Source organism: Pteropus vampyrus, unplaced genomic scaffold (genome assembly GCF_000151845.1).
Source record: "Pteropus vampyrus isolate Shadow unplaced genomic scaffold, Pvam_2.0 Scaffold1, whole genome shotgun sequence".
Taxonomy (NCBI): Eukaryota; Metazoa; Chordata; class Mammalia; order Chiroptera; family Pteropodidae; genus Pteropus; species Pteropus vampyrus.
In genome coordinates, this window is record NW_011888782.1 from 25,877,913 (window position 1) to 25,902,914 (window position 25,002).

Below are 25,002 nucleotides of genomic sequence, written 5' to 3' on the forward strand. Positions count from 1 at the left end.
CGTGGGCGTCCCGCCGCCAGCCGCGGGCTTGGCGCTTCTCGGAGGTCGGGGACCTGGTGAGGTGAGCAGCGCGCCCTTGAACTTGTCCCCAGTCTGCCTTGCAGGGTCACGTTCACCCCAGGGTGCAAGGTGGAGGGTAGTATGGGCTCCCTCGCCCGGACAGTGAAGTCCTAAATGCAGAAAGTTTTATTTCACTGCGGTCCGTCGAACTGCCTTGTTGTGGGCTGAGGAGAGTCGCCCTGGAGCTGCAGCATCCTTGTACACTGGCAAGCAGCCGTTTCCGGCTTAGCTGGCTCAGAAACTACAGGCCATTTGTTAGAATTCGGTGTTTGAATGGCGTAGATCTAGGTATACATGCGCTACTGCAGAATACAAACCTTGAGGTTTCTCTTTAGAATTGAGTTTTGTTGTTAACATTTCAGAATAGTAAACCTTGGGGAGAAAAGTCATGGCATGATACCTCTTAGTCTTCCCTTTGTTGGTTTTCTAGGTAAATGTGTGTATGAATAACAGGCAAATTATGTCCTAGCCTATAATGAAATGTCTTTCCTGTGTAGTCCTTTAAACCAGGATATGGAGGATAGCATTAAATTATTGCATCCCTACGTAAAAGTGAAAGATTTTCAGGTGGGGATTAAAAGCTGGAAAAAATTGTTGATATAGTCGTATTAGGCAGCAAGGCCTGTAAAGGAAAATGAATTGTTCTCCACCAGTGGAAAAATACAGCATAGAAAGCCTCCCTGCAGGTGGAGCAAAGGGGTGTGGAGATAAATGGCCGAGGAAGTGATTGTGTATAGTGTAAGGCAGTTTGAGTCTGAAGAATAAAATGCCTTGGCAAGCTCTGCTTGCGTTGGGGATCTCCTGGGAGCGGGGTGGTGGCTCTCTGGTCCCCATTTTGCCAGCCTAATTCCACTTGAGGGCCACTGCTGTCTCTGGAGTGCTGTCTGTATTTCCATCTTCTCTTCTACCGCCAGCTTTTAGCTTCTCCCTGTTCCTCAATAAAGTCTAGAATTAAGCCTGGTCAGAGATAGAGTTATGGTAGCCTGGGGATAGAGAACTTCAAGTCTAGTGAAAGCAGAATTGTGGTCTAGGGGAGACCCAGGGAGTGGGTGGGATGAAGCCCAGAAAGCTGTCTAAAGAGTGGGAGGATGGTTGATAGAAAGAAATTCTCTGGGAAGAACAATAGGTGCTTAACAGTTTGTTTCTTGCTGAGGGTATTAATATTGTTGTTGTTCGATCATAAGGGTATTTCCAGATGAGGTTGGGAGAGTGTGAAGACTTCTCTGAAAAGTGCCCCACCCCTCAATTCACATTTTATTCCACTCCCTTTTAGGTTTTCAAAGAGTAATTGAGGGCAGGGTGAGAGGAAAGAAGCGCTGAGGCTCTGACATGCCATAGAGACCATGGAACATGAACAATCTTGGACAGAGAAGTTGGATTTGCAAGTTGAAAGGAATGTTCTACCTTTAGTTAAAAATCAGAGCCTTTATTTTGCAGAAAGGTATTGAGGACCACAATATTCATATACAGTTGCTGATGACTTTTGTCTGATAAATATGCAAATCTCTTTTTTTCTCCAGCATTTTATTATGAAAAATAATAAAATACAGAAAAGTTACCTACCCCTGTTTTTATAACCTTATAACTAGCTTGAGACATAAACTTATTAATAAAAGTCAGCGTTTAGAATCCAGACATACATGATCTGAAACCAGACAGAACTTGAATCAAAAGGCGGTTGAGAAATAGATATGTGAAGGATATTAAGATGTTGAGGGGAAAAAATAGGGATCTAATTCTTCTGACTCTTTCCTAAGAATCTTAGGCAAATCTTTTAATTGCTTCCTTTTTCCCATTCTTACAACATCAGTTGGATTATGTCATTCCCCTGCTGAACATTCTCCAATGGCTTCCCTTTACACTTTGAATAAAATCCTCCTATCTTCTAGTAAGCCCTGTATGTTCTGACTTGTTTGACCTCATATGCTGTCACTCTCCCGTCCTTTGCTCTTCCCTGTGCCTGGACACTCTTCCTTCAGATACTTGTACTACATCACTCCTTGATATATTCAAGTCTCTTTTCAAATATGACCTTTTCCCTGACCACTTGATCCAAACCAGCCCTTTGTCACTCCCTGTTCTCTGATCCTGCTTTACTTCTTCATTGCACTTACCGTTGCCTGGCATTATATAGTATATATGTTTCTTTATTAGTTGTCTGTATATCCCCCACTGGAATATAAGCTAGTTTAGAACAAGAAATTTTTGTATTCATGCTGCGTTCTTGTTTGGCATATTCTAAGCAATTAATAAATAAATATTGAATTAATTAGATAAATAACAGAAATAAGGCATTGACTCCCATAAGGGTTGCAGAACTCCCTTGGCAAAATACTAGAAGTCCTTTTAGATAATTTAAGTCAATCAATATTTTATAGGTAAATGATGATCCTGGAGATCAGTGGCCTCTTTTATCCCCACAGTGCTTCTAAGCTGAACCCTGTGCCAGAAGCTGGGCCAGTTTTGACAAATTAACATCCCAAACAAGATATAAAACATTTCAATCTCAGAAATTTCTCATACACCTGAAACTAATATAATATTGTATATCAACTGTAATTGAAAAACTTTTTTAGTTATTAAAAAAATTTCCATATGCCCCTGGCTAGTCACCCCCACCATCCACAAGCAACTTTAGTTATGATTTCTGTTATCATAGATTAGTTTTATGTTCCTGAACATCAAATGAATTCCCATGGTATGTACTTTCGTGTCTGATTTCTTTTTGCTCAACGTAATGTCTATGAGATTCATCCATGTTGTTGAGTATATCAGTTGTTCATTTCTTTTTATTCCAAGATAATATATTTTCATAGTATGAATATCTACTATGTGTTTATCCATTCTCTTATTGGTGGATGCTCGTGTTGTTTCCAGTTTGGGGCTATTTAAATAAAGTTGTCACGAACATTCTTATAGGGTCTGTCTCATTTTGAGTGTTATGTACTTTATTTGAAAATCTTTGTGCCCCGGTGCTGAGAGAAGTATGGCAAGGTTCTGGGAGTTGTGACTGATGCGGCAGCCTGCTGGCAGCCCAGCGAGCACCTTCCCCAGGCAGTTTCATTTGGCACTGACGTACCTCCCACTCTAGAGGAAGAACACTTGGAAAATGAGTGTCCATGCAAATGAGGGAGCCCTCAGGTGCACTTTCAGTATTTAGATCCTTAGAAGAGACAATAGAATGCCTGCTGCCTTCGCTGTTGTATTCCCCTCCTCCTCTCAGTTCTCCATCCCTGAACAAGTTGACTTTTTTCAGCCACTGAGCATTATGCTATCGAGGAGTTGAAATATTTATGAGCAAGAGTCTTGTTCAGAGCCTGATAAAATATTTATATGTTTCCATGGGGTACCAGTTTCCATCTAGATTTCTCAAGGCGTTTTTCTGAGACACTTGTCATAATCATGAGGTACCCAAACAGAGATAGATGATACGGCTAGAGAATATCCTGTGTTATTGAACCTCACCTTGCAGAGCACCCTGCTTTCTAGGGATGGGAAAGGATGAGCACATAAGAGAATGGGCATTAGTAGTGTCTGGATCAGGAGAAAGACTGCACGTGCTGATGAAAATGGATTGAAAAAGAAGGGCCTGTTAATATAGTACTCTTAAAGGTGTGAATCCAGAGAGTACAGTGGGAAAGAACTTGTTAGAGTGAGGACAGATTCATTAAGATGGAATGCGTTCATTCCAAATAGAAGAATGAAGGAATCAGCTTTGTAAAAGTCTTGATGTAGACAAGACCTATATACCAGACAACTATGCTGAGTGCTATAATTATCACACCTGCTATGAAAATAAAGGGGAAGGAGTGGAGGCCAGCCAAGGTTTCTGGGGGCGGGGGCGGGAGGAGTAGAGAGTTAGCTATTTCAAAAGTAATTATTTTTCTCTAAGGAAGAAGTGCCTTTTGAGTCAAGTTCTGAAGGAGGTATGGCTCTTTGACTGGCCGCTGTGGTGTGGAAGGGCATTTTCTGAAAGACAGAATAACTTGAGCAGATAGTCAAGTCATGGCCAAAGTGGTGGTGTGGCTTGAGTAAGGTTAAGAGGTGGGAGGGTCAGGTCAGGACAGGTTTGATATAAAAGATAAAACAGAAGACCTAAAGGCCAGCTTGTCAGGGACACAGGAGTGTTGACTTTAGTCTGTTTGTTGTGAGGAATCATGTGACTTTTGACCAGAGATTAGGTCAGATTTTGAGCAATTCTTGGGAGGTTCATTCAGCCCAGGCAAGGCCTCGAGGTCTGTTTTATCCAAGGCACTTCCGGAATATTCTCCTGTGTCCAGTCCAGTCTACTTTGGCAATCTACTCTAAAGGAAGTAAACAAGAGGGGGCTCAGATTCATTCAATATATTCCTGGGCCTGACCAGAAACAAGTCTTACCAACCACCTTCTTCCCCCCGCGTAACACTATATGTGACTCAGAATGCTCTGAGTCAAACTGAATTCATAGGCTATATGCTGCGTCCTCTGATCTTCATGGCTATTTTGCCTCAGTGGGAGAATCGAGGTCTATCACCTGAACCCAAATCTGGGTCAGTAGACTTTAGATGTGGGTTGCTAGGCAACAGAGGACAAAGAGATGAGGCTGGCAGACCACCCCTGCAGAAGTCAGGCCTGCTTTGACCAGGCTGCTGGGCAGTGACTGGAGAGGGTTGAGGTCATGCAGATTGATAACCCGTAGACAGGACTGGCAAGACGCCTTCTACACATGTTCTCCCTTCAGATTGCAGGTTCCTATCAAAAGTATCCCCAAAATGTTTATTTTTTAACTCATAATGAAAATGGGGAGGGCAGTTGGGAGGAGTGTTAAGCTTATCAGTAATCTACACTTCGATGTTTGTGATAAGGAAGAGATCATTGTGGAAGTGATGGCTCTGGGGAAGTCACTCAGTGCTACAGAGAGGAGCTCTGCATGTATATAGATTAGCCTGAAAGCACTGGGGTTCTGATGAGGAGAAGGAATTTCTTGAGGTAAGGACAAGAAAGGGAATGGGAAAGCCTCTTAGAGCTTCATGATTCTGCTCACGGCCTTGCTGGTTGGAATTTCTCTGTTGCTATCATGGGTACTTGTTCCAGACTGACAGTGTGAATACCTAGGAATGAATGCTCTGGGTCTTTCCATTACCATTTGTCTCTTCTGGAAAGTCACATTATCAGTTGGCCACCCTTTCATCCTGATTTTCCAAGGGTAACTGGGGAGACCTAAGCAAGAAGGCAGAAGTGGATGCCTTAACTAGGAAAATGGTAAGAGCCTAAAGCTGTGGTCTGGACTGAAGATGCAGTGAAGGCCTAAAATGTTGGTCTGGCTGGGCTTCAGACCAACATGGTCCTTCTTAGCTTTATTCTAAAACTGTTCCTTGTTTTCTGTGTGGAGTGGAATCTCCCAGGAGCCACATTAACTGTAGTGTTTCCTCTAAAAAGGTGAACAGAATGCATGCTTGATTACTTTTTCCAAATGGACACTTCGATGATTCTGTGATTGTGCCCAGGCTTGTGATGACTGCCTGCTTTTGGATGCTGTTAGGATAGAACCAGAAGGTCAAGTAAAGAGGGAGCGAGAAACAATAAAAAGCAGCAGACAAGAAAGAGAAGAGAGTAATGACCTGCTGAGATCCTGGGTACCCAATTATCTGCAAGTGAAAAACTGGATGAAAGATCAAATAACCACCCATGGGAATCTTTACCTGCAAATATTGCTGACTTCCAAGGCAGCTGTGAGGAGAAAAGAAGGGCTGAGACATGAAGACTACTGTCACGGTCTGAGGAATATTAATACAAGCTCGACACACTAGAACACGTAGCCACACCACGGCTGTGCACATAGCAGCAGTAATATGCTGTCCACACCACCTTTCACACTTCCACACATTTCCTCATATCAATTCATAATATTAGGTATATATGTGAGACATTCATCTACACTCTCAAAGCTACACAAACGCAGACCTACTTTAAAAAGTAAGTATAAAGACAAGAAGAAACTATTCCAAAATATTGCTAGCAGTGGGATTATAAATGATTACTTTTCTTTTTCAAACTTATCCATATTTTCCATGATTGCTATAGCAAGCATTTCTGTGAAAATCAAGAAAACGTTAAGTAAAGACTCTATTAAAGAGGTTAAGTTAGGGAGATAGAAGAGGCATGGGTCGAGGGCAGTAGGATTATACAAGAGAAAAAATATGTTGGAAGATGGATGGGCAATCGAAAAAGTTAATTCTTCGCAGCCTGGTAGTTTCTGCATATTATTCTCTTTATTATTGAATATCATATATGTGTTGCCCTCCAGAAGATCCAGAAGCTTCTATTAGCATGAAACTAAATTGCAAATACTGAGGCAAGTGTCATACCTCCAAGGCCTGAATGGGCAACAACTGGGAGGCCCACAGCTGGCTTTCAGTGGTCTTCAAAGAATCTTCCACCAAAGTACTGATACAGAACACTTCAAACCTGGGTGGCAACATCTTTCCCACAGAGTTTAAGGTTTATTCCTGCAGCGGCTGGGTCAGCCTTGTGCATCTCATCTCTGAAGTATGGAACAGAAGCCAACAAAGGCTGTCAGTGGTTGCAGTAGTGGGATTTTCCCAGACAAAAGCCTCCTATTCTCATCCATGCCTCTACAGGGCGCTCACTGGCCCTGGAGGCACCTTGGAAAGTTCTGTGGCTGAGGCTTTGGAGAGGCAAATGTAGTTTTCATTTCACAGCCACCAGCCTTTTCCAGAGGCACTGTCTTGTCTGTGCTTTAATTGGCTTCTGTTGAGGGACCCATGGTGAGGCCTCTTTCCCGGAGAAGTTTACCTCTACCCACCAGGGTCAATTTTAAAGCAAATGCCAGAGAACTACACATCCCACTAAACTCTGGGGTCTGGGATTACTTGTAATATTATTTGTAATCATTAAAGTCTCAAATCCTTTTTATGTTTTAAATTTATTACATTTTTAAATTATAAGATTAATACACACTCATTGTAACAAGTCTAGTAAGACAGCAGTATATAAAGAAAATGTTATTAACCTCTATGTTCTCTCCCTTCCATCTTCCTGCCAAAACCACTATTAAAAGTTCAGTGTGAATTTCTTCACTTTTTCTGTGTTCAAAAAAACATGTTGAGTTATTTTCTATTTCATATGTAGATGGGATCCTATAATACCAGTTACTGTTATTTGCTTCATTTTCTATTATGTACATCATTCTAGATATATACATTTAATTAATCCAATTATTTTTAATAGCTACATAATATTCCTTTGTAAGAAATTCCATAATTTTCCCTATTATTTCTGTATTGATAGATATTTCACTTTTTCCTCCGTTTTTTTTGTTTTTTTTTAACTACAAATTATGCCACAATAAACATTCTACATTTAGCCTTATACTGTGGTATTTATTTGCATAGGAAGATTCCCCAAATTGGCATTTCTGGGTCAAAGGGAATACACACAATTTTAATTCTTACCGCAGGTCTCCCCTACAGAAGTTGTTTCCCTTTCTCCTTTTGTCTCTCTGTCCCCTCTCCCACTGCCTTTCTCCAAGGAAGCCTGCATATTTAGGCAGGAGAGCCCTGCAGTGAGAACTCATCCTTGCCAAGTGTGGATTATATCAGCTCAGTGGGGAACGAGGTCTGCATATCTCGTTGCATTGTGTCTCTATTGCTTCTGGTTGGCCAGACTGTTTACAATTCTCCCCTTGCTCATTTATTCCACACTGTGGAATTATACATGGTCTTCATCTGTAGCGGGAGCAGCGTGATCATAGGGGGCGGGGGAGGCAAAGGGGGTATTCAGAGAGAATAGGCTGTTACAGTGCTTTCTTACAATGCCATATCTGCTATGTTTTTTGTTATGCCCTTTCTTTAATAGTTGGATTGAGAAAAATTCTTCAATTCCATCTTAGTGTTCTAATTTGAGGGACTTGGGCTTTGGGGACTTATATGAGTATATAGTCAATCAACTACAACTGATTGCTTGACATGAGGATAATTAGTTAAGAAGGTAGGGGTCTTGGAGCTTAAGGATCAGTGCCAAGCAACAGATGCGAACATTTTTAAACAAATGATTTTAACAAACCTGGTGTTAGGAGCGAGCTTCCCACGACTACTTGGCTTTCATTTTTAGTTTTGTTCTTGTTTGGATGTAAAACTTCAATCTAGTCTACCGGACTAGAGAGGAGTGGGACTCCCCATCACACCAGGGCTGGAGAAAATATCAGAGAAGCATTAAGGGAAGCTGGTGAATACAAACAAATGAAATATAAAAAGCAAACTGACAAAAGAGGAAGAAGTAAATGAGATTTTAAAATCCTCAGCTGATGGCTACTGTGTGACCTGTGGGCCTGTGAGATCGTGAACATTTTATGGAAATCTGTGATTTCTGATCCCCATTAGAAACCCAATGGTGAGTCTGTGTTCACAAAACAAACATTAATTAAGCAGAGGGAAAGAAATTATGAAGTCCTGTGGCAGACATTTTGCTATTGTCTTCTATAACACATGCTACAATTTTTACTCAGTAGCTTTGAAATGGATTTCTGAGCCCTAGATTGAAAACTAAAGGAAGAAAGAAAAACCAGAATAGAAGTTATGGCAATTAATTTCTAAAGAGAAACTTTAACTTTAGTTTGAACAGGTATAAATCTGCAGATAAGCACTAGCTTTTGTGCTAATACATACTTTCTACGTAAACTTTAAATTTTAAATATGCACTGACCAGTAATAAAGATAGTAACCAGTCCCTCTAATAGGTTTGTCTTTTATAACTTAGGGATTCTTTAATAGCTCTTAATTGATATCATAGTTAATAGTAAGGGTAGTATATCTTATACTGTTTGCACTGTCATTTGTGTCTGTAAAGATTATCTTTAAAGAGCTTGATCTTGTCAGTAAAAAATTTTAAGGTTAAACATATTACAAGACATTAAGCATCTGTTTCTGTCTATAACGGACTACCCAATAGTAAACCATTGCTGCCATAGGAGACATCTAGAAAAGTTAGATTTAAAAAGACTATTTGAAGGCATAAAGACCCACTAAGATAGCCAGAACTTAAGAGCTAATACCTCAGAAAGAGCAGAAACTCACTGAGTATCCCACATTCTGGGTGCTTTTTCCCTTGAGACAGTTACCATTTATTAAGTAGCACCTGAGGAGAACCCAAGAACCCAAGAAAACAGCAGCTGCTAAAAGTCAGAGAAGCTGAGCAGAACATTCAGCAGTCTGAGAAGGCTGGGGATCAAAAAAAAAAGGAAGAAGAAGGAATTCCAGGATAAATGAACCAGGACATGAGAGGCCATGATCATGGAAAGAAAACAAGCACAGAGAAATCAGCCCAGTAATCTGAACAATTTTCCTTCCAAATCATTCACTAATTTATAAGTAGCGCAAGAGGTAAAACAAACAAACAGACAAACAAAAAGCCCAACAGAAAGCAAATGCTAAAAAGCCAAGAAGCTAATCAGAGCCACTTATAGTCTTAAATTTTATAGGAAAAAAAAATTGTAGAGTAGCGTCCACGAAGGTGAAAAGGCCTGAAGAACACTGTGATGGTTAATTTTATATGTCAACTTGAGTGAACTTCAGGATACCCAGCTATCTGGTGAAACATTGTTTTGGGGTGTACACATGAAGGTGTTTCTGGAAGAGAGGAGCATTTAAACTTGTGAGCTGAGTAAAGCAGTTGGTCCTTTCCAGTGTGAGTGAGCGTGATCCAATCTGTTGAGGGCCTGAGTAGAACAACAGAAAGGCAGAGGAAGGTTGGAATTTCTCTGCCTGATTGTTTGAGACGGGACATTGATTTTCTCCTGTCCTCAGCATTCTTGGTTCTCTGGCCTTCACACTCAGATTGGCATCTACACCATCAGCAGTCTGACTCTCAGGCCTTCGAACTAAGACATTGCTTTCTTGGGTCTGTAGCTTGCAGATGGCAGATTGTAGGACTTCTCAGCCTCTTTAACTGCATGGGTCAAAACCTCTAACGAATCTCTTTTCTATATGTATAAAATACTGGTCCTGTTTCTCTGGAGGACCCTGACTAATGCAAACACCCTAGGCTTTCAGCTACTGCAAAAAGAGGGAATTCAGTCTCCCTGAATTGAGAAGACAGTTTCAAGTCTAGAGAGACCAAGGCAGCTAGAGTTTGTAGGACGGAGTATTGGAGAGGAGAAGGACTGTGCCTGAAGACTTAGCCCAGAAATAGACTTGGTCTTATAAAAAGTTGAGATCCAATTCCCAATCAGACCAGTCGCGGATTAATCTGTTTTTATTCTAACGCTCCAGCAGAAGCTAAAGAATATATTCATTGGAGAAGAGAAAATGATCCAGAACCTCTCTATTCTTACTGAATGGTTTCTGATATTCAGTGAAACAAAACAAAAGTTGGCATACCAAAATACAGTTTCTGGAATATGGTGCAAAAAGAGAGTTCAGCCTCCCTGAATTGAGAGAATAGTTTCAAGTCTAGGGAGACCAAGGCAGCTAGAGTTTGTAGGACCAAGTATTGGAGAGAAGAGAGCTGCACTAGACATGAGAAAATATATAATATTTTTCTTATTGTTTAAACCTCCTTTAAATATAATTGACAGTTTAAAGAAAAATAAAGACATATTGTGGGTTTTATAACCATACGTAAAAGGAAGTATATGGCAATAACAGCATAAAGGCTGAAGTGAAGACATGGAAATATATTGTTAAAAGGTGTTTATACTACATGTGAAGTGATATGATATTACTTGGAGATAGATTGATAAGTTAAAGATGTATCTATAAACATGAAAATAATCACAAAGAAAATAGAATAAATATAGCCAATAAGCCAACAGAGAGAGAAAATAGAACCATAAAAATACTCAATTTACCTAAGAGAAGGCAGAAAAGAAGAGAAAAGGGAACAATTAAGAGACAAGATAAATAAAAAACAATAGCAATATGATACATTTAAACCTAAACACACCAATAACTATTTTAGATGTAAATGATCCCAACACCTCATCTAAAAGGCAAAAATTGCCAGATAGGATAAAATGCAAAGCCAACTATGTGCTATGTACAAGAAACACATTTTATATATTAAGACACAAATAGATTAAAAGAAAGGAAGGAAAAGATTCACTGTACTAATGCTAATCAAAATATAGCTGAATAGCAATGTTAGATAAAGTAGATTGCAGAGCAAAGAATATGACCATGGATAAAGAAATCAATGATAAAGTAGTCAATTCATCAAGAAGACATAACAATATTAAGCATTTATGCACCTAACAGAATTTCAAAATACATGAAGTAGAAATCATATGACTTCAAGGAGAAATAGACAAACCCATAATTGTAGTCGACATTTTCATTAGCTTTCTCTTAGTAATGGATGTAATAGAAGACAGAAAATAATTAAGGACATAGAAGAAGGAATCAATCAGCTTGAGCTCACTGATCTTTATAGAGCGCTATACCCATCAGCAACAAAATATGCATTCCTTTTCACTGTCCAAGGAACTTTTATTAAGATAGACCATATTTTGAGACATAGAACAATTCTCAATACATTTAAAAGGATTCAAGTCATACAAAATATGTTCTTGACCACAATGGAATTAATCAAGAAATCAATAACAGAAATCTTCAAATATTTGGAAACTAAACAGTGCACTTCAAAATAGTTCACAAGTCAAAGAGGAAGTCAAATTAGAAATGAGAGATTATTTTGGACTGAATGAAAATGAAAAGTCATGTATCAAAAGCAGTAGTTAGGTGGAAATTTATAGTGCTAAGAGCTTATAGAAGAAAAGTTTCAAATCAAAATCAGCTTCCATTCTAAGAAACCAGAACAAAAAAGAGCGAATGAGACCCAAAATAAGTAGAAGAAAGGAAGTATCAAAGCAGAAATCAATAAAATAGATAACAACAACAACAACAACAACAACAACAACAAAAGAATTCGTGAAAGTAAATGCCGATTGATTGTGAATATCAGTAAAATCAATAAACCCTAGCCAGACTGATCAGGGTAAAAAGAGGGCAGACACAAGTTACTAATAGTATGAATTAAAGAGATGACAGCACTACAGATTCTACAGATACTATAAGCAGCTTTATGCCAATAATTCCACCAAATTAAATGACGTGAACAAATTTCTTAAAAGACAAACTACCAAAGTACTCAAGAAATGTTAGAGAATGTGAAAGCCCAGATCTATTAAAGAAAAAGTCTCAGCAAAATGGGAATAAAAGAGAACTTTCTTAATCTGATAATAGGAATCTGCGGAAAACCTGCATCTAACGTTATATTTAACAATAAAAGACCTAATACTTTCCCCCTAAGATCAAGAAAAGACAAGGATGTTCACTCTCACTAATTCTATTCAACATTGTCTGGGAGGTCCTAGCCAGTACAATAAGGTAAGAAAAAGAAATGAAAGGCATCCAGTATGGGAAGGAAGAAGTAAAAACTATCTTTATTTGCAAGTCACCAGATTATCTATACATAATATTCAATGGAATCTACAAAAGAGCTACTAGAACTAATGAATGAGTTTAGCATTGTCGCAAAATACAATCTCAATATACAAACATTAATTGTGCATATTGATTGTTGAACAATCAAAATTGAAAGCAAAAATAAATTTATAATAGCATCAAAAATATGAAATACTAAGGGATAAATTTTATTAAAAAAATATGCAAGGTGTATATACTGAAAACTACAAAACCTTTCTGAGAGAAATTGAGACCTAAATAAATGGAGAGATGTACCTTGTTCATGAGTGCTGCAAACTGAATGTTTGTATCTCCCCTAAATTCCTATGTTGAAATCTAGTCTTCAGTGTGATAGTATTTGGAAGTGGGACCTTCAGGAGGGTTCTCCCATCATGAATGGGATTAGTGCCCTTAGAAGAAGAGACCAGAGAGCTAGGTAGCATTCTTTCCATCATGTGAGGCTACAACAATGAGTCAATCAGCCATCTGCAGAATGGAGCTGGGCTCTCACCAGAACTCAGCCATGCTGGCACCATGACCTAGACTTCTATCCTCCAGAACTGTGCGAAATAAATTTCCATTGTTTATAAGCCACCCAGTCTATGTCACTTAATTAAAGCAGCTGAACTCACTAAGACAATGGGTTAGAAGACTCAGTATTGTTAAGATGCCAGTTCTCCCCTAATGAATCTATAGGCTCCATGCAATCTCAGTCAAAATCCCAGATGACCTTCTTGTAGAAATTGATAATCTCATTCTAAAATTCATGGGAAAATGTTCAGTATCTAGAATAGCCAAACAACTTTTTTTCTTTTTTAAAGAACAAAGTTAGAGGACTCTTGATACCTGCTCATTATTTCAAATGGAAGAATAGTTTTATAGGTGTATACATATTTTAAAGCTTCCCAAATTGACACTTTAAATATGTGCAGTTTATTGTACATAATTTATACTTTAATAGAGCTGTTTTTAAAAGACTAATAGGAAAATGAAAGTAAAAACTACAAGAAAAGGAACATAGAACAGGTTGGAAAAAATAAAACAAATAACATAATAGATTTTTTACTCATTTATGTCAATAATTATCTTAAGACTAAATATACTATTCCAATTAAAAATAAATATACTGAAGAATAAACATTAAAAAATGATTATTAAAATGTTTTAATTGGTGACAGAGTTTGCCACAGCCTTTATCATCTTAGTGCAACCATGTTTTCTTGGCGAGTAGCCACAAAGAAATTAAGATGTCTTGAATTATCTAGGGTGTTGTGTACTTAGAAACTAACAGTTCTAAGTACCTTTCCCACATTTTATTTTTATTAAACAGATGTCTTAGATTTAATGCAAGAAAACATTTTACTGTTGTACAATCTGGTGGTTTGAATGTTTACAAGATTTCCAAAAGTAAAGGACTCTGAAAGGTTTTCATTCGGGATAAATTGCCAAATATGATGCAAACTATGCTTCTCTATGATAATTATAATACAAAGGTTTCATTCAATACACTCATGTAATTTAGTCGAGCACAATTGACTCTACTTTTTGACATAGGAAAAAAATCTATATTCTTACAATGTACCTAGAGTTTTTTTATTACAGGCTTTTGTTTGTTTCTTTTTTTGTTTTGGATTCTTAAATATATATTCTAATTTAGTGCTTACTTTAGCCAGAATCTCTTGCTGCTTCATTTTTGTAATAACATTTAATTCAGGGATTTTCCATATGTTGGCCCTGCTAAAATAGAATATAGCATCTTTCATATGATAGGAACCAACCAGGAAACTTTTCTTTGATTCCCTTTTTACACTTTAGATAAGTAGCAGGAGGAAAAATTCACTTATAGATCATTTCTAGGCAAAATTGTGAAGTTAATGACCAACTTATTTCTATGTGCAGTCTCTTTATTTTGCTAGAAATGGGACTCATGACCTCTTAAAAAAAAAAAGTCATTCTGCATTAAGCCGTAGTCATATATGGCATTTCTGTATTTTTTTTGTTTGTATTGTAAAAAAGTCACATAATAAACAGTTTTGTGATATAAAAAAAGAAATATTTGATTAATGAGAACAATATAAAGGAAAACAGTTAAAATATTTTAATCCCTTGCTTAACCCAAATTGTGGTTTGAAATGAGCCTCTTCATTTGGGATGATTGGGGTTTATAGGAAGGAGTTGATGGTTGGCCTGTAAGCCCCCCTCCTGCTTTTGTGTGAAAAACACTATAAATGTATTTGTATATGTTTTTCAGGAGATTGACTATAGTTTCATCGTGTCCAAAAAAAATTTAAGAATCATGATTTGAAGAATGAAAAAATCGAGTACTATTCTAAGTGTCTAATTTCTCAATAGTACTTCTCAGAAATTAATTTCTAATGAATGATTCAAGTGACTTGGTATATAAATGTGTGCATGAGCCTCATCACAGAAGCTTGGAGTAACAAGTTAAAGGTTATTTCAAGGATTTGTATGGTTTAAACTATGATGAAAGCCCTATATTTCCTTTGGCTGGACTGGGCTTCTCATGGTATGATTTCCAGATCATCAGTTGCAGCATCACCTGGGAACTTACTAGAAATGCAGATTCTCAGGCCCTGCTGAATCAGAACTCTGGAGGTGGGAGCCAGCAAATCAGTGTGTTTCGAGGAACTCTCCAGGTGATTCTGATGGGCACTAAAGTGTGATAACCACTGGATTAAACAATACTTAAGCTATTCCTTACCCACCGCTTTCAGACCAAGTTTAGGAAAGTTTGTTAAGAAAGTGGCTGCAGAATGAACAGTCTGATGTTGATAGCTTGTGTTTTTTCATCTTTATCCTCAAAGATCCTGATCACTCTCACACAAGTATCTTGGGTTGTACAGCAAGAGTGAACAACAGTTTAGAGAAATCCCATGTCCAACTGAAATTGAGATTTAGAGACACAGCATATAAGTTCACTAATAAAAATTCTGACCCAGAGGCTTTTCAGGAATGAACCCCAGTAATTCCAAGGGCCTTGGATCTCCGCTCCCTTTGAGGAATAGAACATTCAGTCTCCTGAACACACTGACCCTCAGGAACTAAGTTCTATTTACCTCTTTCCAGCTGTGTGGCACCCTCACAGATGTCCTTTAAAGGAGTGCTCAGGATTCCCATGGCTCCATTTGCAGGAGAGATTAATGAAATCACTCAACCTGTGTTCTGAGTACCTAACAGGACAGAGGGCTCAGCTGTAGCAGCATAAAACTCTAGCTGTCCAAAACTAGCCTCTGAAACCATCAAATGATCATTCTCTGGTTCTTCTGGTGCCTGAAGCTTGATTTGTCATGACAACTTACTGTTTCGCTGATGAGTAATAGCATAGAGCTCTTCACAGCAGTTCTCATTAAAGAAGGGCAGCCAAGTGGAATTCATTCTTGGCTCTTAATAGTTTTCAAATGAGAATTTTATTGCATATTAATGAGCACTAATTAACATTTGTGACTGGTTTTTATGGAAATCATGCATATATAATTTGCATAATAGTACCTAAGTGCTTTTAGGTAACAATGAAACTCTGGGAAGTTGGTGCAAGTTTTAGTATGTTGCTAGTTTTTTTGTTTTGTTTTGTTTTTTGTTTTTAATTCCCAACTCCAGCCCCTGGCAATAGTGTGGAGTATTAACAGGTCTTGAGGATCTATCTGTAAGGCAGTAGTGACTGACAGCCCAGTTTGTGTGGCTGTGTCACCTTATCCCAGAGAGTATAGAACAAGTAAGCAAAACATCACAGCAGGGCTCAGAAAACGAGAGAAGCTCCCACTGCATCAGAGCGGGGTGGTCTAGCCCTCTGTCGTGAATCAAACCTGCTTCTTCTGAGTTATAGGAGCATCTAGATGGCCCTGAGGATCCTTCCTAGGAGTCTGGGACTCTTATATAATGCTTTCTAAATGTCTCTGAGTCCACATCAACAAATAGGTGTTGATCACCTACTACATACCAGGCACTGTGCTAGGTACTAGATCAAAACCATGTTGGCTTGTTCTCTGCTGCATCCCTAGGTCTTAGCATAGTGACTAACTAGTGCATAACAATTGATCAGTAAGTATTTATTGAATTAATGAAAGTAGTCTTTACCATTGGGGATCTACAATTTATTATTCTTACAAAACCTGATTTTAAGTGCAGTATAAGGACCACTATCTTCATGTTAAAAGATATGTTAATGATTCAGAACTTGGGAAATTTAGCGAAACAAGATAGGTAACCTATGTGCCCCAAGTCTTCTGTATAGACAATCCTTCTATAGCATGGAAATGAAAGAAGCTGATGTTTATTGATGATCTAGTAGGTATAGGTTACATTTGCATACATCCTGTACATATATTTTAATCACCAACAAAACCTATGAGGTATAGGTAGTATTATGCTCATTTCATTGAGGACACAGCTAAGAAATGGAGAAGTTAAGTAACTAACAAAAGCCACAGATAGAAAATGATAGAGCTGAGACTTAATTTCAGCCTTGGCTTTGTCCACTGCAGTGCCACACATTACACCCGATGGTCCTAGGATATGTGAAATGAAGCCAAACTCCAGTTACTGGGATGGAGGCTGAACTGACCCACGGGCTCTGGGATGTGCCCTGTATTCAGTTGACCTACTGTTTATAGTAAACTTAACTATTTACAATACTGTGTCCCAGATCCTGTGAGGGACCCAATCCAATAGCCGGTCTGATTCACTATAATTCTGTCAAGCAGCCAGAAAAGTTTAATCACTATAGCAAAGGAAGAAATCAGGTTTAGTAGCAGAAAAGTTACGAGTAATATGAAGCTAAAAGGTTGTGAACAGCCATCTATAATGTTGAGCCAGCTTGTGGGAAGATCACTAACTGTGAGCTGGGAAGCTTAGGAGCAGAGAGGCTTTGAGACACAGGGATCGGGAAAGAATGGTGGTATAGTTCAAGAATTTATACAAAGCCCAAGGATCCCAACACTTTGTTTTAAGACCCACACTAGACTAAGGCAATGAATCCAGTCCACTCTCTTTAGCCCCACCCCCACCCCTCCCACATCCCGCCTCTTCCAAGAGACACCAGTAATTACATTCAGCTTTCAAAATCCCCTAAGAGGGATGTGTTTAGAGCAGCCACCTCTCCTCCCCCTGCTTTTCCCTCTGGTGAATCAAGAATCCCTGCACGAACTCTGCTCCAGGGTCCTTGGGATGGTTTTTCAGACCATATTTATTAAACCATAAAAGTATGCAGAAACCTTAACTGGAGGCACTTTAAAGGGATTTTTTTTATCATCTCTCCCTTTTTTATGAGGCAAATCTGAGATTCTAAGAAAGATTAATTCAGTCCATTTTATATTGTTGGGGAGAAAACATACAAGTTCCAAAACTTATTCTTTCCCCTTCTACCATGTTCCTTTTATCTCTTGGACCTTCTCCACGAACTTCTAACTAAGCCTTAGCCGTTACCCCTATGGCCCTGCCTGCCTCCCCAAGTCCAGGCCTCTGCCCCAGCTATCCCAAATGTGTGAAAGGCCACCCATCACTTCCTTTAAAGGTCCTCTAAAGTAGTACAGAAAGAGCACTGAACTTGGGAGACCAAGATTCCAGTCTCACTGTGTGATTCCGAGCTTCTCAACCTCTGTGGGGCTGTTTCCTGACCCATGAAATAAAGAGATTGGACTTTATAATATTTGAGGTTACTTCTAGCTCCACCATTCTGTGACTTCACCTTCTTTCCCTGACTGAACTATCTCTTCCTATATATGGAATACTTTCCCACCCTAATCTCACACCCATGCTCTCTTAGAAAGTATTTACAAATGTGAGCCATTTCTGTGTTGAGGATCTATGTGGCAGATGGTCTTAGGAGAGGTTGAATCCCCTCTGCCCTGCTTGCACCTGCCTAGGCACCCACGAAAAGCAATGTATATTCAGGGAATAGAAGTGAATTTTACTATTAGTATAAGTGACCATATTCTAGATGTTTGTAAATCTCCTACCGGAACATAACACAAGTTATTCAAAGGTAATTAAAAATGCATTTTATATTCCCTGCTGTTTATAATTATCCATGTATCTGCTGCCTACATTAGCATAGTTAATAGAGAGCTAATACCCCAGACAACACTGGTGCCAGAAGGAACTTTAGTGAACATCTAATACAGTGCTATTGGTGATTTGAATAGATACACTTTTGATGCATTTGCATGTGGTTCTGTCTTGTCTCACTTAGTGGGTAACGTGAAGCTGAGATACTTCAATATTGGCTCACATTGGATAGAAACATTCCTATTACTCCAGTTGTCCTTTTTCCTGCTTTTAGTATAAAACATGTAATGGGATGAAAAATAAAGAGGTAAGGAAATCAGGACAAAAGGGAAATAAGTCATAGGATAATAAAATGAGTCAGAGATACCTAACACTGCACAGTTGCTATAAGTGAATCACATGTTTGATTCTGAACTTAGCAGCCAAGAGAGGGAAACATACCATTCATGAGATAAAAATGTTCCAGAAGGTTAACATTTCCTGATATTTGAGAGGAAGAGAAATTATACCATGTGTCCTCATGGAGGAGTCTGTTAATACCTACAATGCTAAATTCATTTATTCAATAGGCATTTATTGAGTACCTACTGTGTGCCATATATGTTTCAGTGCATTCCTTTTAGTGAAAAGTAGTTTCGAAGATCCCAGTACGGGCACTTGGGAGTGTTTATTGTTACTGGGTTGTAATTACTTCCAAGCCTCAGTTAACAGACTAGGAAATATGAATGTTTTAGGAAAAAAAATAAATTCTGAGTCCATACTGATATTTCTCATTTAAATTAACGATTGACAGTCTTTTTACTTATTTTATTTTATATGTATATCTCTTACTTTGAAAATCTGAGTTCCCAATGACATGAATATAATTACTTGTTTGCTTTATCTGATAGATACTTGTATGTGTATATGTGTATATGTGTGTGTATTCATATATATATAACAGGAACAGTACTCACTCAGTGCAGTTTAAGATTTCTTTGTGGGTATTTTTTGTCCTTAGGATGTATAATCAAGTTACTGTTACTTAAAATAATTCTTCTTCATGTGATTATACCATCAACTTGATATAGTTAGGTTCATTTATCTCAATTCGTTTTTAATTTCTAGAGATTAATGTTCTTCTTTTTGATTTAATTTTGTTTTTTAGTTAAGTAAAATATTTACATGGTTTTAGAGTTAAAACTATAAATATACAGAAGTCTGTTTCCTCCCTGCCACCTCCCCTTGTTCTTTTCTTCCTCGTATAGGTAATGCTTTTATTCTTCCATTGTTTCTTTTTGAAAATAAGCCAGTGATCTATGCAACTTTCATCTTTCTTACGCAAAAGGCAGCATACTATATATGCTTTTATACATCTTGCTTTTTTTTAAAACAATCTGCTCTAGAAATCATAGCAGTACATAGATATTTCCTCATTCTTTTTTAAAAATTGAGATATTCCTTATTTAAAAATCAAAAACAAATATTATTTATACAAAAGTAGTAGAGTGATTTTCTTCAGGAGGGGAGTTCTGATCAGTGGGAGGGATGGTCTGGAATGAATATGCCAAGGTGTTAATACTTAATCCTGGGTGTTATTTTCTTCCCTGTACTTTTCTGAGTTTTAAAAATACCTATCAATTAAAAAACAATTTTAAATACAACTGCGTACCTGGGCAACAGACAAAAACTCTCAGGAATCACTGAAATATGAACATCTAATAGAATTAGATCAAAGAGGGAAAGTTCAGGTGAGGATGTACATGGAAGGGGTCTGTAGGTGGTGGAGCTCGGCCTAGACAGAGAGCTCTAAATACTCTGAGTGTTACCTGAAATGTGAGAAGTTGCCGAAGAAAGGGGAAGAAGCAAATCCTTCCAAAATTTAGTTCGTTTAACCGATCATTGTCAAATGACTCTAATAGAGTCATTTTTTTTTTTTTATCATCGATACCACTCATTTCCTGTATTAACAGGAGAGACATTAATGTGGAAAGTTGTCATAATTTTCACTGTAGTTATGTGGCCAAACCTGGAATCCTAATTTAATATTGCTTCACTACCCTTCTAGCATTCCCAAGTGCCCTTGCCCTGATCTAACTTTTTTTCCATCGTTCGTAATACCTTCAAAATATTAATTTATTTCTATATTATGTCCACTGATTATTGTTTCACTCTCCCCATTATAATACAAATTCTGTAAAGATAGTGCATTTCAGGTACCTAGAACAGTGCCTGTCATATTGTTGGTGCTCAAAGAAATATTAAGCTGAATGGATGTTAGCAGCAACGTTGAGTTCTAGGGGGAAAGGGACTGTGTAGCCATGGAGTTCTGCATTAATGTGTATACAACATCCCCTTACAGATTCATCATATCACACCATGGCTTTGGAAGCCTTTTATAATTCATCTTTATTGTTGGTAAGCAGGCACCAGCTAAGCTAGCAATGAAAATATGAACCAAAGCAGCTGTGTGTGAAAAATAAAATAATATAGGTGATGTGGGTATAAAGGAGAATCCAGTATATATATATATTTTTCCAGTGGGGACATGCTTATGAATATAGCTTTAAAAATAACTAAAACAATTTTTTTTTTAACATTTACCCACACATTAACATTTCTGGCACCCTTTCTTTGTATAGATACAGATTTGCATCTGGTATCATTTTCCTTCTGCCTGAAGAACTTCCTCTAACATTCGCATGTCTCTCAAATTTTCTTCGTCTGAAAATATTTTTATTCTACCTTCATTTCTGAAAGACATTTTCACTGGGTATTGTATTCTGGCTTACATAATTTCAAATGAGAAATCTGTTTTAAGTCTTACTGTTGTTCCTCTGTAAACAATCTGGCTGCATCTCAGATTTTATTTTACCTATGATTTTTAGTAATTTCATTAGGATGTGCCTTAGAGTATATATATGTTTATTCTTCTTTGGGTTGGTTGAGCTTCTTGAATCTGTAGGGTTTATACTTTTCATCAAATATAAATTTTTTTTTGTCATTTCTTTCGAATATTTTTCCTATTCCGTTCTCTCTCAGAACTCTAGTTACATCTGTGTTAGGCCACTTGCTATTGTTTCATGAGTCATTGAGGCTATATCCACTTTTATCAATAATTTTTCTCTCTATGCTTTATTTTGGATAATTTCTATTGCTTTGTGTTTAAGTTAACCAATATTTTATTTTTATGGTGTCTAATCTAGTGTATCTTTAATTTCAGAATTATATTTTATCTCTAGAATTCTATTTGGGTCTTTTTTATATTGTTCATTTTTCTCCTCATTTTATTCATGTTGTATTTTATATCTTTGAGCATATTTGTAATAGTTGTTTTAAGGTCCTTGTGTACTAGTTATATCATCTATGTTATTTCTCTTAATTTTTATTGATTTTTTAAAAAAATGTATAGTTATAGATTATATTTTTGCTTCTTTGCATGCCTGGTAATTTTTTTTAGATGATAGACATTCCTGATTTTATGTTATTGAGTGCTGGATCTTGCTGTAGGTCTTTAAAGAGCATTGGGTTGTGTTCTGGAAAACAGTTCCATTTTTTGTGGATTAGTCTGGTTCTTTGGAGGCTTTCTTTTAAGCGTTATTATGGCAGTCCGGACTAGCTTCTACTCTAGGGTTAATTTAGTTCCCCAACTAAGATATGACATTTTATCCAATGTTCTATATATTATGAGGTCTCTCCACTCTGGCTGGTGGGAACACAAAGTATAAATGCTCCTCAACTCATGGTGGAGTTATGTCCTGATAAACCCATTGTAATTTGAAAATACTATTAAGTCAAAATCTTGATGTTTCATCTCAAGAGTAATTGCCTTTCTTTTCTTTTTCTCACCAGAAGCAAGAGACACAAATGGGCATTTTATACACATGATGGGATTGAAAAACACAAAACACAATATCAAAAAAAAAAAAAACTGACAACACAGTGCACTGTATTGTTTTTTACCCTTGTGATCACGTGGCTGACTGGGCCCTGTGGCTCCCTGCCGCTGCCCAGAATCACCTCATGTCACTGGCCTGAGAAAAGATCAAAATTCAAAATGCAAAGTACGGTTTTTACTGAATGCCTATCACTTTCGTACCACGGTAATGTCAAAAAATTGTAAGTCAAACCATTGTAAGTCAGGGACCATCTGTATCCTCAGCCCTGTGTAAGCTCCAGGAATTGTCCAGCTACTGCCTACCAGTGGTTATTTCTTCCACTTCAAGTAGTTTCCTCTCACTCATGCCTAGATCGGTATTCAGAAAAAGACTCAGAGGATCCCTTGCAGATTTCTAAAGCACTCTCTCTGTCCGTATTTACCTCTTCATTACTCTACCTCAAAAATTCTACCTTCCTTGATAGCCTCAAACTTCAGTCTATTCTCTTTACTTCAGCAAGACTTCTAGGCTACGTTTGGGTTTCCCTTCTTGTACTGTGGCCTGGAAACTGCATCCAGGCAGTATCTTGGGGTCAATTATAGTCATTGGAAAAATATTTATTTATATTCTATTTTATATATATCAGTCAATTGTAGGGTTTACCTCATTTGTTTTCCACAGTCCTATTTGTTGTCCAATGTCTGAAAAAAGTAGTTTCATATATTTTGTCTGATTTTCAAACTGTTTACAGCAGGAAGGCAATTCCTATGGCCGTTCATTCTTCATGAACAGAAGCAAACGTTTTACCAGCTGTAGAACAACTTTTTAAAAGACAGTAGTTGTAGGACTAGTATTTCAAAATGGCCAGAAATAATGTATAGGAGGATAAGGAAGATTTTGTGAAAAGATATGGTGCTGTTGAGAGTTGTGAACCTGTAAAAGACCATCTTGCACTTCGGAACAGTATGGCTGATGCAGTGTCTGCTTTTTTGATCCTATTCACTGGACAGGATTCTGTAATCTTTGTCAAATAAATTGTAAGCCCTCCCATGCATGGTCTTGGGTCTGCTACTGTCTGTGACAGTTTACCTCTAGAGACTTCGTGTGTGCGTGAGGGGCAGGCCTTTGGAGGAGCAGGCCTTTGTCTTTGTGCCTTGGATTTTTTATCTGTGTTGTGGTCAGATACCTCATCATTGCCCTCTCGGACATGCTACTCCCCACCCACTTTCCCACTTAACATTTTTTGAAATCATTCATCTCTCTCCTCTCAGTGACTAAGCCATTCTCTGTTTCACCAGCTCCTCATGTGTGAATCGCTGTGCATGTGTGCTAATGCCGGAGTTGAATGCCTGCCCTGTGGGGGAGCCAGGTATCATGGTACATAAAGTTCTTACACTGGATTACCATGGACTGAAGGGGGGCCTCGCATGCAAAGTTCCATGCCAGTGAGTTCAGTCTGTCCTAGCGGACTTTGGGAATATATTCAGAAATTTATCCCCCAAGGGATTCATGTTCAGATGGACCAACCCCATCATGCTCACAGAATCTCCCAAAGATGATTTAGGCTTATGATTGTCAGCCTGTCGTTGAACCAAAATTTATGTGCTCTATGCTTCAAAAGGCAGAAACTCAAAACGTCAGAGTTTGGAGTAAGGAAAGGTTTATTGATCCAGGAGGTGCCAACCAAGAAGATAGGAGACCTAATGATACCTCAAATCCATCTTGCTTGCTGGACTCAGATAAGAGTTTATAAGGGATTAGGGGTTACAGGTATGTGGAGGTGCTGGTGGGACAAGTTTTAATTGGAGGACCTTGGAACTTGGCCATTTATGGCAAAGGGACGTCAACACCAGGTCTTCCTAAACAACAGACCCTTGGCTTCTGAAAGAGTTCGGGTGTTCAAGTTCCAGTTATGTGGTTCCGTGGCGGGGCGGAAAGCGAGGCTTCAGTTCTGGTGCAGCCAGAGGTCAGAGTTCTCTCCTCTGAGCATGCTCTGGCTGCATGACTTGCTGTCTTGGTCTGTTGTTTCTGAGAAGCAACTCAGTATCTTTAAAACAGGATAGGACCATTTTAAGCTGGTTCTGCAGTTACAAGCCCTTCTAGGATCCACAGTGTTGATCAGGGTGTCTCAACCTTAGCATTATTGACATTTAGGGGCCAGATAATTCTATATTGTTTGGACCATCCTGTGAATTTTAGAATATTTAGCAGCATCCTTGGCCTCTACCTACTAGATGTCAGTAGCACCCTCTTCTCAGTTTTGACAACCAAGTGTCTCCAAAAATTGCCAAATGTCCTCTGGAGGTACAAAATCACGCCAGTTGGGAACTACTGGTATAGATGCACTAGTGTGTGCCACGTTCCAGAGAACCCATAGAAGCAAAGCACTAGAAACTAAATGTGAATAAACCCACAAAGCCACTTGGTGTCTTCTTGGGAGAGGTCAGTCCAGAGTATCTGCCCCATGTAGGGTATATACTAAGAGGACATTGACCTTGGAATATACAGTCCTGGATTCAGCTCTTGCCTCTGCAGATTTGGAGCAATGTTCTCCACTTTTCTGTTCTTAATTTTCTTTATTTGAAAATGAGGAGTTGGTG

At 38.2% G+C, this 25,002-nt stretch overlaps 1 protein-coding gene across 1 annotated transcript in view; it reads left to right on the top strand.

Moving 5' to 3' along the window:
* GPR156 (G protein-coupled receptor 156) overlaps nucleotides 1-25,002 on the top strand; it is a 79,781-nt gene continuing 54,779 nt past the window's right edge. Inside the window, exons 1-2 of the mRNA XM_011373747.2 lie at nucleotides 1-61; nucleotides 1,334-1,501. The gene's annotated coding sequence lies outside the window, so the exon portion shown is untranslated. The remainder of the gene's footprint in view (nucleotides 62-1,333; nucleotides 1,502-25,002) is intronic.